We start from the raw sequence: 18,911 nt of genomic DNA, 5'->3' as shown, positions 1-18,911 counted from the left end.
ACCTAACATATCTAAGCAGTGATAATTCTCTGCTTATGTAAACACCTCGGTGTACCAACTCTGTCAGTAAGACCTTGTTACTATTGTTGATGACAATCCGGTAGCCGCCGATGGACGAGAACTTTGCCTATTGGTCCGCCTCGTCTTAACGAGCAGGAAAATGGTTCTCTTCGTCCCTCGCCCTTGGTACCAACGTTGTTGCCAATATAACTGACAGGCTATCCTCCGACCTGCCTTGCTATCATAACCGTGCAAATGTTAGCACCCTTTCTGCTTTTAACCCACATGGTGGGCCCATAACCCACAGTTCCACAGGATCGAAACCTGACTCTCATGTACACCCCTGTTTCTAAAGTTATTCCTCACACTTGGCTTCGTATGAACATCACGAGCCACCTTTCGAGAGGCGATCTATTCTGGTATCAGACACAATACTTATTCCCATTGCTCTGAACCCCATTCACCCTCTATTTCAGGCAACGAACGATTGCCTACCCGGTTGAAGCTTCTTATTGCACCTTCTTACCTTGCTCTCGATGGCTTTCTTGACTTTTCAACTCGAGAGATGCCTCTATGCCATGTTCACTGAGATAGCCCCCAGGTACCTATCTTGTGTTGGGCTCCGTCCTTCCCGAGTCTTTCCCCCTTACTCCACCCCTTAAATCTCAGGACGAGATTTCTTGTAGTGGAGGAGAATTGTGACGTCCGGATAATTAAGCTACAGTAACCCTCTGCTAATGACGCCACATCACCACGATTACTATTGATAAACTCTTGATGTTTCAAACCCACTCTATATTCAAAATTCAAAATCAAGTCAATCTCAAAAGTTTTCAAATGGCAAATTTAAAATGTTGTTCATGTGACAAATTTTAGTTCTTAATATTGGTGGTGAACCAACTTTTTATAAAGTGGTTTATTGCCCTAAAATAAATGAAATGGAGGTGGGAAAATGAAAAGGGAAAAAGGCTAAAGAAAAGTAAAATAAAAAACCCTCCGCCTAGGCCAAATGGCCCAGCTGGCCTCACTGGCCGAGCTGGACCGGCCCAGCTCCCCATCTCCATGTTCATACCCCCCTCGGTGGCTATGTCCGGTGCCCGCCACGGCACAGGCCGACGCCGTGGCGGCCATCCGCCGGCACTCGCCGCCTATTTAGCCGCCCCAGCTCCCTGAACCCTAGCTCCTCCCTCCATCGCTGCTTCCCTCCTCCCCTCGCTGGATCTGGACACCCGCGGCGCCCCGACCCCGTCGCCGCGTCGACCTCGCCTCTGCCGCTCCGTGGACGCTCGTCACCATCTCTTCCTCACCGGCCTTGTCGAGCCTCGACGACCCCCCCTTTCTCGTCAACGACAGTGAGCGCCGCACCTTCCCCTCTTTTCCCTACCTCTGCCACTGCCCGTCGATGCTCTCCCCCGCCGTAGGACGATGCTCACCGCTCCTCGACTCTGTCCCGTGTGCGCTCACACGCAACCGTGGCTGCACCACTGCCCGCTCGTCCTCTTGCCCCTGTCGACGCCGCCTTTGTCTGCCGCACCGCGGCCCCGCCCGAGACCGCACTCGCCCGTGTGTCTGCCCGTGTCGCACCGGCCTCCGTCCGACCGCGTCCGCGAGCACACGCCCTGCTCCGCACCCCTGCTAGCCCGCGCGCACGCCCCTCCGTGCCCTGGCCGAACCCTGCGACCCCGCTGCCGCCCAGCCGCGCGACGACTGCGACCCACTCTGTCCGCGGGCGAGCGCCTCGCCGCGCCCGACCGCGCCGGCTGCTACCCTCGCCCGCCGCTGCCCATGGACCCCGCCGCATCCCCGCGCCAGCGCTAGCCGTGCCTTGCCTCCACCCCGCCTGTGCTCGCCTGCTACTGCGAGCTGCTACCTCCTCCGTCGTGCCGCAACCCTCTGCAGCCCGCCTCTGCCGCTCGCCTCGCTCCGACCATGGCATCGCCTCCTCTCGCGTCAGGCGGCGTGCGCTGTCCGCCGCCCGCGCGCCGGTCGCGCCCTCTCGCCCTGCTGCTGCTCGGCCCCCGCTGCTCTGCTACCTGCAGCCGCGTTGCTCGCCACCGCTGCAGCTGCGGCACGCGAGCGCCTGCAGCCACTGCCTGCTGTATGCATACACTGCTACAGTAACAAGCTTTACTAATATTACACTGACTAGGCCTTTAAACAACCCCTAAACAGCGTTAAGACAAGTCCTAACATGGGTGAAACTTATATTAATGGAAAGTAGACGTAACAAGCTTCATTTTGTTCCATTGGACCTGCTTCAGATAATGCGTGGATTAATTCCTTCGAAAATCACAAAGTTCTATATTCTGTTAACAGAAAAACAGAAAACAGCTTTATTTTCATAGCTACTTTAGAGCTGTTGGTGATCAAGCAAATGAACTCTAATATGGATGTAATTGGTACTAACATGTAGATCACAGAAAAATGCTCAAAATTGATATAAGGCACAAAATCATAGGAGGTATAGATCCATAGTTGTAGCCTTTTGAAAACAGCCAAGTGATGTTTAAAACTGTCGAATTCTCAGACTTGGCAAAATTTCAGGGATTTTCAGAATATTGTTTAAATCTTTAAAAAAAATCGTAGAGAATAATCCGCAACTCAGATGAAAAAGTTTTATACATGAAAGTTGCTCAGAACGGCGAGACAAATCTGAATACGCAGCCAGTTTGTCTGCCACATATCCCTAGCATAGCGAACCTTCAACCGTCCCCCTCCGTTTCATCTGTCCGAAAATGCCAAACTTCGGGAAAACGTTCCCGGATGTTATTCCCCTTCGCCGGTATCGCGTAGTACTATGTTAGAACACCCCTAGCGCTGCTTATTGTCTTGTCATGCATAGTTTTGCACTTGTTTGCACTGTATTTATTGTTTCTTCCCCCTCTTCTTCTCCGGTAGACCCCGAGACTGCTGTTGATGTCCCTGTGATCGACTACGTCGACGACGACCCTTCTTCCCTTTCAGCGGAGCTTCCAGGCAAGCCCCCCCTTTGATCATCCCGATATCGCCTATTCCATTCTCTTATGCTTGCATTAGATTTCGCTACTATTATTGATTGCTCCTATTCTGATGCATATCCTGCTTTTGTAACCTGCTTATTGTTACCTACCTGTTTATCCTAAACTGCTTAGTATAGGTTGGTTAGTGATCCATCAGTGACCCCCACCTTGTCCTTGTTGCCCCTGCTTCATCATCGACGACTCGAGCAACGTGATCGACGACCAGAGCCCGACACCTCACATCACATCACGCCCCTTTTGTTGCTCGACTCTATAGAGTTACCATCGAGTGCCGAGGGTGGAACCTCATACATCACTCCTGATGAGATATCTGTAGTGTAGCTATTCGGTCGTGGTCATCAAGGGTGGTTCCTCCTTCACCATTCCCGATACGGCTCTGTCGTGCAACCCCTCAAGTGTAAACCTTGAGGGTGGTTCCTCTTACGTTCACCTTGATGATTGCATCGAGTGGAATCCTCCGTGGGTGATTCCTCGGGTTTTCCCCTTGATGTTTGGACACACGGTTACCTTGACTTTACTTGATACCTTGGTGAAAGTCAGGCGGCCCGGAGAGCACCCACAAGATGGTTACGAGGCACGGCCGGGCAGGCAGGCCGCCCCCGAGTGGGCTGGGCTAGCCCTTGCCGTATTTCCTCGAGACGGCGCGACGGGGTCACATTATCGTGAGTCTCTGCTTGTCTCCGCATGCTGGTTTGGGTATTTGTTCTGAATTGGCCTTTGGCCTTTACGCACTAACCACCACGCGAGAATAGTTATGGGCCTCGATGTCGCAGTATCAGCCGAAGCTTTGTCAAACATGCAGTTCAGCATTGTGGCACGGCTGGGCCGGCACCATCCTATAGTGGTGGAGCCTGGTCCGCCCTGCTCGCAACGACCCAGAGTGCAACGGGCGATGGGCCCAGACCCCGGAGTTCTTAGGATGTAGACCGGCGGGGACCTCTCTGCTGAGCCTAGGTAGGGCTACGACGTGTTGATCTTCCGAGGTCGGGCATTGACCCAGAAAAGTGTGTCCGGCCAGAGTGATCGAGCGTGTTGGAAAACATGGTGCACCCCTGCAGGGAAGATTATCTATTAATAGCCGTGTCCACGGTAACGGACGTTCAGACTTATATCCTGATCTTTTACAACTAGAAATGGATACTTAGATATGTGGCTCCGGGATTGCTTTCTCGCGGGGAGTCGAGGAAGGATCTCTGGGCATTAATGCTACAACATGCTTGTTAATTAAACTGCTATTCTTTACTCTTCTACATGCTGCAAGATGCTTGGAGCTGCTTGAAGATGCTAGTCTTCGATAGGCTAGGCCTTCCCCTCTATTCTGGCATTCTGCAGTTCAGTCCACAGATACAACCCTCCATTTGATACCAATGCATACTTAGTATAGATCTGATGCTTGCGAGTACTTTGGATGAGTACTCACGGTTGCTTTGCTTCCCCTTTTCCCCCTTCTTCCTTCTTTCCGGTTGTTCCAACCAGATGGTGGATCCCTGGAGCCAGATGCCACCGCCGACAGATACTACTACATGGAGGCCACCAAAGACCAGGAGTAGTTAGGAGGTCACAGGAAGGAGACCTTCCCTCTTCGATCGTTGATGTTTGTGCTTGCCTTCTTAAGGCATCCTTGTCTAACTTATGTCTGTACTTAGATATTGTTGCTTCCGTTGACGCTTGTGTATCGAGCTTGTATTCGAGCCCTCGAGGCCCCTGGCTTGTAATATGAAGCTTGTATTATTTCAATTTGTGTCTAGAGTTGTGTTGTGATATCTTCCCGTGAGTCCCTTATCTTGATCGTACACATTTGCGTGTATGATTAGTGTACGATTGAATCGGGGGCATCATACCTCTGCACTGGGAGGCCCAACAACGTCTACAAGAAGAAGGTTGCGTAGTAGACATCAGCTACCTTTTCCCATTAAGAAATTGGAATCCTTATATTTGTGAGTCTATGCTTCAACTAGTGCCACTTTTATATTAATCACACTTTCAATATCTATGCAAACACGGATGCTCGATTTTAGTGGAACTGCACAAAATGTCCAAATGGTTCAACATTAGGAGCATGTTTTCTTCCAAACCTTTATATCCAATTGGTGGCACTATGAGCTGTTCATTACGAAGGTACATGGTTTGCTACTATCTTGCTACTCTTTTTGTACTGTCATTAGATAGTAATACTAGTGGTTTGCATGTGAATTTATTGGCAGGGTGGACCTACATTGGAGGTGCAGGACGGGATTCAATGGTTGGATGCTCAATTTCGGTTGTATCGATTTCACCTCTTCCATCACTGCGAACATGGATATCCTTGGTCTTATGAAGAATAGGCGCTATATTTCTGCTCTGAACGAGCAAATCAAATCAGTATGAAATTGTCCAGGGCAAAACATGACTGTATCAAATTGTCCAGTGCAAAACATGATAGATGCTAAGCAGAAGAGGCGTGTTTAAACCGAAAATACAAGGTGGGGTATATGTTTACTAGCTGCTTGATATTTGTGCAGATAGAGATGTCTGTCCATTGCTATTTGGCAAACAAACAAAGTGACCGCAATTTTGGTTGAACTGCACAAGAGAATAGTATACTCACTACATGTAGTGCCATTTGAAAATAGACACAGAAAGATTGGATAGTCACTTCATGGACTGCAGAAAAGTAGTACTGTACTATTTATTGGCCAACACTGGGTGCTTCATTGCTTTGGTCTGATTATACAATGGGCACCATTTTACCTAAGTTAAAGTTTGTATTCCGAAAATAGTCTCGCCGTGTGATCGAGAGAAGACCAAATCATATTGCAGTGGATGTTCCTCCATCATGTGGTTCATTCTCATGGTTCCAGCTGTTGATGAAACCACTTACGTTTGCAAGAGGAATTGTAGACTTCACAAACAAATTTGTCTTTCACTCTGTACTGAATGTTGTCCAAGAGAAGCATCCATGTTAGTAGGAAGAACATATATTTTTTCTAGATCCTTGCTTTTGGAGCTACATATTTGTATATGATCTGTGAATTATTGAGATGCATTAACATGTTGATCTTATGTATGGGAATCGTACTAGTTGGTTTTGAATTTGGGCTACTAATGTGAACATATTACAATGCCAGGCCTGTGAGTCTCGTGTGAACATTTCGAACGGATCGGCTCTTACTGCTGTGCACAACATGATGCCTTATCTCCCAGTGAACGTTCATCAGCTAATGCGATCCTACACGTACACCATCCGACCTAATCGATCCTACACGTACACTATCCGACCTACTCGATCCTACACGGATAAATAGCGGATCACGCACGTACTACCTCCTTTCCGGTTTGCAGGGCTCAATTCAAAAAACGACCTACTCGATCCTACACGAATAAATGGCGGATCACACACGTACTACCTCCTTTCCGGTTTGCAGGGCTTAATTCAAAAATCTCACCAACCAAGGTAGATGATGAGTGGTGGAATCATTTTTGCCAAGGAGGGAGTACCTCATCTGGATGATTCGAGTGCACTCGTTTGACCGTCATGCCGGCGTGCCACCCAGCACGGGCGGGACGCACCACTGACGGGACTGGACGACACAGTCATAATTTCAGTTTTTCTAGTTTTCCACGGCAAGCTGGCACGCTAAGCCATGACTGCTTATGCATTGAATTCCGATGATCGCGATGACCGTCGTGTTTCCCGCGACACGCTGGTTCGCCTACCTTCCGCCTATAATTACTGTTTCCCGGGCTTCTCCGGTGGCACCATCACCCAACTCGCCCTATCCTCCTAAGCCCCCACCAGCCCGACGTCGCTCGCCACTTATCCTCGCTCTCGCCACGTCCGCCATGCCCCCACCCATTCGCGATAGGCGACGCCGGAGGCGGTCACCGCCGGAACTAGTGTTCGGTTTTTCACCGGAAGGCAGACGGAGGGAGGAGGCATTCTATCGGTCTTTAGATGGCAATGCGGAGTATGAGGGGTTGTTGGAGCGCGACCGCCTGGCGGAGGAGCAGCGTATCGCCGATTTGCGCCGCTAGGGGGACATGAAGCAGCAGCGCACCGATGCTCTGGGTCGCGACAGAGCGCCCGCAACTGGGCCGACTACGTGGAGGCCGGCGCCCGACAAATAGCCCTAGAGGCTGTCGGGCACGCATGCATTCGTGACGTCGAATTTTACTACCAGCTCGTCAAGTGGGTTTCCCGCTTAGAAGCTGAAGCTTCGGTGGACCACGCCGGCATGGAAAGGGCCAACGCGCGCGAGCAACACTCCCTATCGCACCTTTGGCAAGTCCGAGGCGAGGCAGAGGACGCCGGTGCCGGCGTTTAGCCTGTACCGCAGATGGCGGCCGGCATCGTCTAGTTAGCTAAGAGTAAGTTAGTACTTGTACACTACTAGAGTATTAGTGGGAGTAGATAGTTAACTTGGCTATGATGGTTGTCGACGTGGAAGTTCAGTACTCTATATCTGGATCAGACCTGTTACTTTGCTCTGAATGTTGAACTTTCCGTGGAATGGGCTGTTATTTTTTAAATGGGTTGTATTTGTCTGCAACGGGTTTAGAGGCTGACTTGTGGGCCTACCAGGTTGAGGCGTACACAATCATGAGATGATTGTACGTGGAGAGGATGACAGCAGGGACCCACCAAGGTCATGGCAGTACGCAAGCAAGTGCCTCCTTATTTCAAGCCAATAAAAAATGGCTCCTCCTAATGGATTTCTGACATCTGGGTCCCGTGCCATTGTCAACGTAGTCGAATTGCACAGCGAGCGGCTGACACGAGGGACCCAGCAGCTCGCCCAGTTATTTTTGCTTTGGGTTAATTTGATAAATGCCACTCCAAATCTGGTGATTCCGAGAAATGCCACTTCAATTTCCAAACTTTGAAAAATGCCATTTCCAGTGGCATTTTTCGAAGTCCGGAGTGGCGTTTTTCAAAGTTTGCAAAAATTACAGTGGCGTTTTTGAAAGTTTGCAAAAATTGCAGTGGCATTTTTCAAAGTTTGGAAATTGCAGTGGCATTTTTATGAATTGCCATAATTGGAGTGGCATTTATCTAATTTGTTTTTGAGACGGAAGCAGGGTGTCAAGTGGGATGTGCGGGGCACTCTGGCCTGTCTAGACAGCCTTTTCTTTTATGTTTACCACAGACCAGCCCAGTAGTTTTTTTTTCTTTCTAAAAATGGCCAGCCCAGTTTTTTTGTGATTTGTCAAGTAAGTTGCTTTGTCAGGCCTGTTGGGCTGCAAATCTTTCAAGACGAGGAGAGCTTCATTCGGCTTGCCGAGAAAATGGCCTATCAGTAATGAGAAATGGGCTGTATATTTTTAAAATACATCAAACCGGCAATTAGTTTCAAATTTATTTATTTTTCATTTCGAGATTTTAAATTGCACTGATTTTTATGCGTGGACAATTTGTTGGATTTTATATTGATATACATTTATTTTTAAAATCAGTTTGAATGTGACTCGAAATTTCGGGATTAAAAATAGTTCGGACCGCACCGAAATATGCAAAATTTTATATAATTTTTTAACCATGGCCACAATTGTTGGGGAACATAGTAATTTCAAACATTTTCTATGCACACGCAAGATCATGGTGATGCATAGCAACGAGAGGGGAGAGTGTGTCCATGTACCCTCGTAGACCGAAAGCGGAAGCCTTAGAACAATGCGGTTGATGTAATCGTACGTCTTCACGATCCGACCGGTCCAAGTACCGAACGCACGACACCTCCGAGTTCAGCACACGTTCAACTCGATGACGTCCCTTGAACTCCGATCTAGCAGATCTTCAAGGGAGAGTTCCGTCAGCACGACGGCATGATGACGGTGATGATGTTGCTACCGACGCAAGGCTTCGCCTAAGCACCGCTACGATATAATCGAGGTGGATTATGGCGGAGGGGGGCACCGCACACGGCTAAGAGATCAAACAGATCAATTGTTGTCTATGGGGTGCCCCCTCCCCGTATATAAAGGAGTGGAGGAGGGGGAGGGCCGGCCCTCTCTATGGCGCGCCTTGGGGAGTCCTACTCCTACCGGGAGTAGGATTCCCCCCTTCCAAGTATTAGGAGTAGGAGAAAAGGAAGGGGAAGAAAGAAGAGAAGGAAGGAGGGGGCGCAGGCCCTCCCCCTAGTCCAATTTGGACTAGGCCTTGGGGAGCGCGCGGCCTGCCCTAGGCAGCCCCTCTCTCTTTCCCCTAAAGCCCAATAAGGCCCATATACTACCCGGCGAATTCCCGTAACTCTCCGGTACTCCGAAAAATACCCGAAACACTCGGAACCTTTCCGATGTCCGAATATAGTCGTCCAATATATCGATCTTTACGTCTCGACCATTTCGAGACTCCTCGTTGTATCACCGATCTCATCCGGGACTCCCAACTACCTTCGGTACATCAAAACACATAAACTCATAATACCGATTGTCACCGAACTTTAAGCGTGCGAACCCTACGGGTTTGAGAACTATGTAGACATGACCGAGACTCATCTCCGGTCAATAACCAATAGCGGAACTTGGATGCTCATATTGGCTCCTACATATTCTACGAAGATCTTTATCGGTCAAACCGCATAACAACATACGTTGTTCCCTCTGTCATCGGTATGTTACTTGCCCGAGATTCGATCGTCGGTATCTCAATACCTAGTTCAATCTCGTTACCGGCAAGTCTCTTTACTCGTTTCGTAATGCATCATCCCACAACTAACTCATTAGTCACATTGCTGGCAAGGCTTATAGTGATGTGCATTACCGAGAGGGCCCAGAGATACCTCTCCGACAATCGGAGTGACATTTCCTAATCTCGATCTATGCCAACTCAACAAGTACTATCGGAGACACCAGTAGAGCACCTTTATAATCACGCAGTTATGTTGTGACGTTTGGTAGCACACAAAGTGTTCCTCCGGTATTCGGGAGTTGCATAATCTCATAATCATAGGAACATATATAAGTCATGAAGAAAGCAATAGCAACATACTAAACGATCAAGTGCTAAGCTAACGGAATGGGTCAAGTCAATCACATCATTCTCTAATGATGTGATCCTGTTGATCAAATGACAACTCATGTCTATGGCTAGGAAACTTAACCATCTTTGATCCAACGAGCTAGTCAAGTAGAGGCATACTAGTGACACTCAGTTTGTCTATGTATTCACACATGTACTAAGTTTCCGGTTAATACAATTCTAGCATGAATAATAAACATTTATCATGATATAAGGAAATATAAATAACCACTTTATTATTGCCTCTAGGGCATATTTCCTTCAGTCTCCCACTTGCACTAGAGTCAATAATCTAGTTCACATTGCCATGTGATTTAACACCAATAGTTCACATCACCATGTGATTAACACCCATACTTCACATCGCCGTGTGACCAACACTCAAAGGGTTTACTAGAGTCAGTAATCTAGTTCACATCGCCATCTGATTAACACCCAAAGAGTCTAAGGTGTGATCATGTTTTGCTTGTGAAAGAAGTTTTAGTCTACGGGTCTGTCACATACAGATCCATATGTGTTTTGCAAATTTCTATGTCAACAATGCTCTGCACGGAGCTACTCTAGCTAATTGCTCCCACTTTCAGTATGCATCCAGATTGAGACTTAGAGTTATCTGGATCTGTGTTAAAACTTGCATCGACGTAACACTTTACAACGAACTTTTTGTCACCTCCATAACCGAGAAACATATCCTTATTCCACTAAGGATAATTTTGACCAATGTCCAGTGATCTACTCCTAGATCACTATTGTACTCCCTTGCCAAACTCAGGGCAGGGTATACAATAGGCCTGGTACACAGCATGGCATACTTTGTAGAACCTATGGCTGAGGCATAGGGAATGACTTCCATTCTCTCTCTATCTTCTGCCGTGGTCGGGTTTTGAGTCTTACTCAACTTCACACCTTGCAACATAGGCAAGAACTCTTTCTTTGACTGTTCTATTTTGAACTACTTCAAAAATTTGTCAAGGTATGTACTCATTGAAAACAAGCGTCTTGATCTATCTCTATAGATCTTGATGCTCAATATGTAAGCAGCTTCACTGAGGTCTTTCTTTGAAAAACTCCTTTCAAACACTCTTTTATGCTTTACAGAAAATTCTACATCATTTCCGATCAACAATATGTCATTCACATATACTTATCAGAAAGGCTGTAGTGCTCCCACTCACTTTCTTGTAAATACAGGCTTCACCGTAAGTCTGTATAAAACCATATGCTTTGGTCAGCTCATCAAAGCGTATATTCCAACTCCGAGATGCTTGCACCAGTCCATAGATGGATCGCTTGAGCTTGCACACTTTGTTAGCACCTTTAGGATCGACAAAACCTTCTGGTTGCATCATATACAACAATTCTCTGAGAAATCCATTAGGGAATGTAGTTTTGACATCCGTTTGCCAGATTTCATACAATGTGGCAATTGCTAACATGATTCGGACAGACTTAAGCATCTCTACGAGTGAGAAAATCTCATCGTAGTCAACACCTTGAACAACCTTTTTTTTGACAAGTCTAGCTTTGTAGATAGTAACATTACTATCAGCGTCCGTCTTCCTCTTGAAGATCCATTTATTTTTATGGCTTGCCAATCATCGGGCAAGTCAACCAAAGTCCATACTTTGTTCTCATACATGGATCCTATCTCAGATTTCATGGCCTTAAGCCATTTCACGGAAACTGGGCTCGTCATCGCTTCCTCATAGTTCGTAGGTTCGTCATGGTCTAGTAACATGATTTCCAGAACAGGATTACCGCACCACTCAGGCGCGGAACGTACTCTGGTTGACCTACGAGGTTCGGTAGTAACTTGATCTGAAGTTTCATGATCATCATCATTAACTTCCTCACTAATTGGTGTAGGCATCATTGGATTTGATTTCTGTGATGAACCATTTTCCAATTCTGGAGAAGGTACAATTACCTCATCAAGTTCTACTTTCCTCCCACTCACTTCTTTCGAGAGAAACTCCTTCTCTAGAAAGGATCCATTTGAGCAACAAAGATTTTGCCTTCGGATCTGTGATAGAAGGTGTACCCAACAGTTTCTTTTGGGTATCCTATGAAGACGCACTTCTCCAATTTGGGTTCGAGCTAATCTGGTTGAAACATTTTCACATAAGCATCGCAACCCCAAACTTTAAGAAATGACAGCTTCGGTTTCTTGCTAAACCATAGTTCATACTGTGTCGTCTCAACGGATTTAGATGGTGCTCTATTTAACGTGAATGCAGCTGTCTCTAATGCATAACCACAAAATGATAGTGGTGAATCGGTAAGAGACATCATAGATTGCACTATATCCAGTAAAGTACGGTTATGACGTTCGGACACACCATTATGCTGTGGTGTTCTAGGTGGCATGATTTTGTGAAACTATTCCACATTGTTTTAATTGAAGGCCAAACTCGTAACTCAAATATTCGCCTCCACGATCAGATCGTAGAAACTTTATTTTCTTGTTACGATGATTCTCCACTTCACTCTGAAATTCTTTGAACTTTTCAACTGTTTCAGACTTGTGTTTCATCAAGTAGATATACTCATATCTGCCCAAATCATCTGTGATGGTCAGAAAATAACGATACCCACCGCAAGCCTCAACACTCATCGGACCACATACATCAGTATGTATTATTTCCAATAAGTCTGTTGCTCGCTCCATTGTTCCGGAGAACGGAGTCTTTAGTCATCTTGCCCATGAGGCATGGTTCGCAAGCATCAAGTGATTCATAATCAATGATTCCAAAAGCCCATCAACTTGGAGTTTCTTCATGCTCTTTACACCAATATGACCTAAACGGCAGTGCCACCAATAAGTTGCACTATCATTATTAACTTTGCATCTTTTGGCATCAATATTATGTGCATCACTGTGATCAAGATTCAGTAAACCATTTACATTGGATGTATGACCATAAAAGGTTTTATTCATGTAAACAGAACAACAATTATTTTCTGACTTAAATGAATAACTGTATTGCAATAAACATGATCGAATCATATTTATGCTCAACGCAAACACCAAATAACATTTATTCAGTTCCAATATCAATCCCGAAGGTAGAGGGAGTATGCGATGGTGATCTTATCAACCTTGGAAACATTTCCAACACACATCGTCACTTTGCCCATAACTAGTCTCTGTTTATTTTGCAACTCCCGTTTCGAGTTACTACTCTTAGCAACTGAACTAGTATCAAATACCGAGGGGTTGCTATAAACACTAGTAAAGTACACATCAATTACATGTATATCAAATATACCTTTGTTCATTTTGCCATCCTTCTTATCCACCAAGTATCTAGGGGCAGTTCCACTTCCAGTGACCATTTCCTTTGCAGTAGAAGCACTCAGTTTCAGGCTTGGGTCTAGCTTTGGGCTTCTTCATGGGAGTGACAACTTGTTTGTCATTCTTCTTGAAGTTCCCTTTCTATTCCTTTTCCCTTTTCTTGAAACTAGTGGTCTTGTTAACCATCAACACTTGATGTTCTCTCTTGATTTCTACCTTCGCCGATTTCAGCATCGCGAAGAGCTTGGGAATTACTTTCGTCATCCCTTGCATATTATAGTTCATCACGAAGTTCTAGTAACTTGGTGATAGTGACTAGAGATCTTTGTCAATTACTATCTTATCTGGAAGATTAACTCCCACTTGATTCAAGCAAATGTAGTACCCAGACAATCTGAGCACATGCTCACTGGTTGAGCTATTCTCCTCCATCTTGTAGGCAAAGTACTGTCAGAGGTCTAATACCTCTCGACACGGGCATGAGTATGAAATACGAATTTCAACTCTTGGAACATCTTATATGCTCCACGGTGTTCAAAACATTTTGAAGTCCCGGTTCTAAGCCGTAAAGCATGGTGCACTAAACTATCAAGTAGTCATCATACCGAGCTTTGTCAAACGTTCATAACATCTGCATCTGCTCTTGCAATAGGTCTGTCACCTAGCAGTGCATCAAGGACATAATTCTTCTATGCAGCAATGAGGATAATCCTCAGATCACGGACCAAGTCCGCAACTTTGCCACTATCATCTTTCAACTTATTTTTCTCTTAGGAACATATCAAAAATAAACGGGGAGCTATATCGCGAGCTATTGATCTAAAACATAGATATGCAAATATTATTAGGACTAAGTTCATGATAAATTAAAGTTCAATTAATCAAATTATTAAAGTGCTCCCACTTAGATAGACATCTCTCTAATCATCTAAGTGATCATGTGATCCATATCAACTAAACCATGTCCGATCATCACGTGAGATGGAGTAGTTTTCAATGGTGAACATCACTATGTTGATCATATCTACTATATGATTCACGCTCGACCTTTCGGTCTCAATGTTTCGAGGCCATATCTGCATATGCTAGGCTCGTCAAGTTTAACCCGAGTATTCTGCATGTGCAAAACTGGCTTGCACCCGTTGTATGTGAACGTAGAGCTTATCACACCCGATCATCACGTGGTGCCTCGGCACGACGAACTTTCGCAACGGTGCATACTCAGGGAGAACACTTATAACTTGAAATTTAGTGAGAGATCATCTTATAATGCTACCGTCGATCTAAGCAAAATAAGATGCATAAAGGATAAACATCACATGCAATCAATATAAGTGATATGATATGGCCATCATCATCTTGTGCTTGTGATCTCCATCTCCGAAGCACCGTCATGATCACCATCGTCACGGGCGCGACACCTTGATCTCCATCGTAGTATCGTTGTTGTCTCGCCAACTATTGCTTCTACAACTATCGCTACCGCTTAGTGATAAAGTAAAGCAATTATAGGGCAATTGCATTTCATACAATAAAGCGACAACCATATGGCTCCTGCCAGTTGCCGATAACTCTGTTACAAAATATGATCATCTCATACAATAAAATTTAGCATCATGTCTTGACCATATCACATCACAACATGCCCTGCAAAAACAAGTTAGACGTCCTCTACTTTGTTGTTGCAAGTTTTACGTGTCTGCTACGGGCTGAGCAAGAACCGTTCTTACCTACGCATCAAAACCACAACGATAGTTCGTCAAGTTAGTGCTGTTTTAACCTTCTCAAGGACCGGGCGTAGTCACACTCGGTTCAACTAAAGTTAGAGAAACTGACACCCGCCAGCCACCTGTGTGCAAAGCACGTCGGTAGAACCAGTCTCGCGTAAGCGTACGCGTAATGTCGGTCCGGGCCGCATCATCCAACAATACCGCCGAACCAAAGTATGACATGCTGGTAAGCAGTATGACTTGTATCGCCCACAACTCACTTGTGTTCTACTCATGCATATAACATCTACGCATAAACCTGGCTCGGATGCCACTGTTAGGGAACGTAGTAATTTCAAAAATTTCCTACGCACACGCAAGATCATGGTGATGCATAGCAACGAGAGGGGAGAGTGTGTCCATGTACCCTCGTAGACCGAAAGCGGAAGCGTTAGAACAACGCGGTTGATGTAGTCGTACGTCTTCACGATCCGACCGATCCAAGTACCGAACGCACGGCACCTCGGAGTTCAGCACATGTTCAAGTCGATGACGTCCCTCGAACTCCGATCCAGCAGATCTTCAAGGGAGAGTTCCGTTAGCACGACGGCGTGATGACGGTGATGATGTTGCTACCGACGCAGGGCTTCGCCTAAGCACCGCTACGATATAATCGAGGTGGATTATGGTGAAGAGGGGCACCGCACACGGCTAAGAGATCAAACAGATCAATTGTTGTCTATGGGGTGCCCCCCTCCCCCGTATATAAAGGAGTGGAGGAGGGGGAGGGCCGGACCTCTCTATGGCACGCCTTGGGGAGTCCTACTCCCACCGGGAGTAGGATTCCCCCTTCCAAGTATTAGGAGTAGGAGAAAAGGAAGGGGAAGAAAGAAGAGAAGGGAGGAGGGGGCGCAGCCCCTCCCCCTAGTCCAATTAAGACTAGGCCTTGGGGGGCGCACGGCCTGCCCTAGGCAGCCCCTCTCTCTTTCCCCTAAAGCCCAATAAGGCCCATATACTCCCCGGCGAATTCCCGTAACTCTCCGGTACTCCAAAAATACTCGAATCACTCGGAACCTTTCCGATGTCCGAATATAGTCGTCCAATATATCGTTCTTTACATCTCGACCATTTCGAGACTCCTCGTTGTATCACCGATCTCATCCGGGACTCCCAACTACCTTCGGTACATCAAAACACATAAACTCATAATACCGATTGTCACCGAACTTTAAGCGCGCGAACCCTACGGGTTTGAGAACTATGTAGACATGACCGAGACTCATCTCCGGTCAATAACCAATAGCGGAACTTGGATGCTCATATTGGCTCCTACATATTCTACGAAGATCTTTATCGGTCAAACCGCATAACAACATACGTTGTTCCCTTTGTCATCGGTATGTTACTTGCCCGAGATTCGATCGTCGGTATCTCAATACCTAGTTCAATCTCGTTACCGGCAAGTCTCTTTACTCGTTCCGTAATGCATCATCCCGCAACTAACTCATTAGTCACATTGCTCGCAAGGCTTATAGTGATGTGCATTACCGAGAGGGCCCAGAGATACCTCTCCGACAATCGGAGTGACAAATCCTAATCTCGATCTATGCCAACTCAACAAGTACCATCGGAGACACCTGTAGAGCACCTTTATAATCACCCAGTTATGTTGTGACGTTTGGTAGCACACAAAGTGTTCCTCTGGTATTCGGGAGTTGCATAATCTCATAGTCATAGGAACATGTATAAGTCATGAAGAAAGCAATAGAAACATACTAAACGATCAAGTGCTAAGCTAACGGAATGGGTCAAATCAATCACATCATTCTCTAATGATGTGATCCCGTTGATCAAATGACAACTCATGTCTATGGCTAGGAAACTTAACCATCTTTGATCCAACGAGCTAGTCAAGTAGAGGCATACTAGTGACACTCAGTTTGTCTATGTATTTACACATGTACTAAGTTTCCGGTTAATACAATTCTAGCATGAATAATAAACATTTATCATGATATAAGGAAATATAAATAACCACTTTATTATTGCCTCTAGGGCATATTTCCTTCAACAATATGGGCTGTAATGCTAACAAAAAGAATATGGGCTCCAAAAAAAAACCTTAAGAATTAGCAAATGGGCTGTTAATTATTTGAAATAATGGCAGATGGGCTGTATGCTGTTTTCCACAGATTCGAGGCTTTCCTAAAAAAAAAGGTTGACGCACAAGCAGTGACTGTTGGATGTCCATCCAACGGCCGTCGTGCTTATTCAATCTCTGCTCTTCCTGCTCCAGCAGCTCAAACAAGCGCCGGCGGGACTGCCTGCTCCCTCCTCCGGCGGCCGGCTGTGCTGCCGCGCAGGCCTCACCGCCCCACAGTACTCCCATCGCTGGCCTAGCCATCCCTCTACTCACCCACACTTGCTGTTATTCTCCGGCGACGGCAGATGATACGTCTCCAACGTATCTATAATTTATGAAGTATTCATGCTATTATATTATCTGTTTTGGATGTTTATGGCTTTACTAAACACTTTTATATTATTTTTGGGACTAAACTATTAACCAGAGGCCCAGCCCAAATTACTGTTTTCTTGCCTATTTCAGTGTTTTGAAGAAAAGGAATATCAAACGGAGTCCAAACGGAATGAAACCTTCGGGAGAGTTATTTTTGGAACGGAAGCAACCCAGGAGACTTGGAGTAGACGTCGGGGAAGCTCCGAGGAAGCCACGAGGCAGGGAGGCGCGCCCCCCACCCTCGTGGCTCCCCTGATCGACTTCTTTCGCCTATATATGTCCATATACCCTAAAAACATCTGAGAGCAGAATAGATCGGGAGTTCCGCCGCCGCAAGCCTCTGTAGCCACCAAAAACCAATCGGGACCCTGTTTCGGCACCCTGCCGGAGGGGGGATCCCTCACCGGTGGCCATCTTCATCATCCTGGCACTCTCCCTGACGATGAGGGAGTAGTTCACCCTCGGGGCTGAGGGTATGTACTAGTAGCTATGTGTTTGATCTCTCTCTCTCTCTCTCTCTCTCTCTCTCTCTCTCTCTCTCGTGTTCTTGAGGTGGTACGATCTTGATGTATCGCGAGCTTTGCTATTATAGTTGGATCTTATGATGTTTCTCCCCCTCTACTCTCTTGTAATGAATTGAGTTTTCCCTTTGAAGTTATCTTATCGGATTGAGTCTTTAAGGATTTGAGAACACTTGATGTATGTCTTGCATGTGCTTATCTGTGGTGACAATGGGATATCACGTTATCCACTTGATGTATGTTTTGGTGATCAACTTGCGAGTTCCGTGACCTCGTGAACTTATGCATAGGGGTTGGCACATGTTTTCGTCTTGACTCTCCGGTAGAAACTTTGGGGCACTCTTTGAAGTACTTTGTGTTGGTTTGAATAGATGAATCTGAGATTGTGTGATGCATATCGTATAATCATACCCACGGATACTTGAGGTGACATTGGAGTATCTAGGTGACATTAGGGTTTTGGTTGATTTGTGTCTTAAGGTGTTATTCTAGTACGAACTCTATGATAGATCGAACGGAAAGAATAGCTGCATGTTATTTTACTACGGACTCTTGAATAGATCGATCAGAAAGGATAACTTTGAGGTGGTTTCGTACCCTACAATAATCTCTTCGTTTGTTCTCCGCTATTAGTGACTTTGGAGTGACTCTTTGTTGCATGTCGAGGGATAGTTATATGATCCAATTATGTTATTATTGTTGAGAGAACTTGCACTGGTGAAAGTATGAATCCTAGGCCTTGTTTCAATGCATTGCAATACCGTTTATGCTCACTTTTATCGCTTGCTACCTTGCTGTTTTTATATTTTTAGATTACAAAAACCTTTATCTACCATCCATATTGCACTTGT

The sequence above is a fragment of the Aegilops tauschii genome, chromosome 3, assembly GCF_002575655.3.
Source record: "Aegilops tauschii subsp. strangulata cultivar AL8/78 chromosome 3, Aet v6.0, whole genome shotgun sequence".
NCBI lineage: Eukaryota > Viridiplantae > Streptophyta > Magnoliopsida > Poales > Poaceae > Aegilops > Aegilops tauschii.
Note: the sequence above shows the minus strand (reverse complement) of the source record.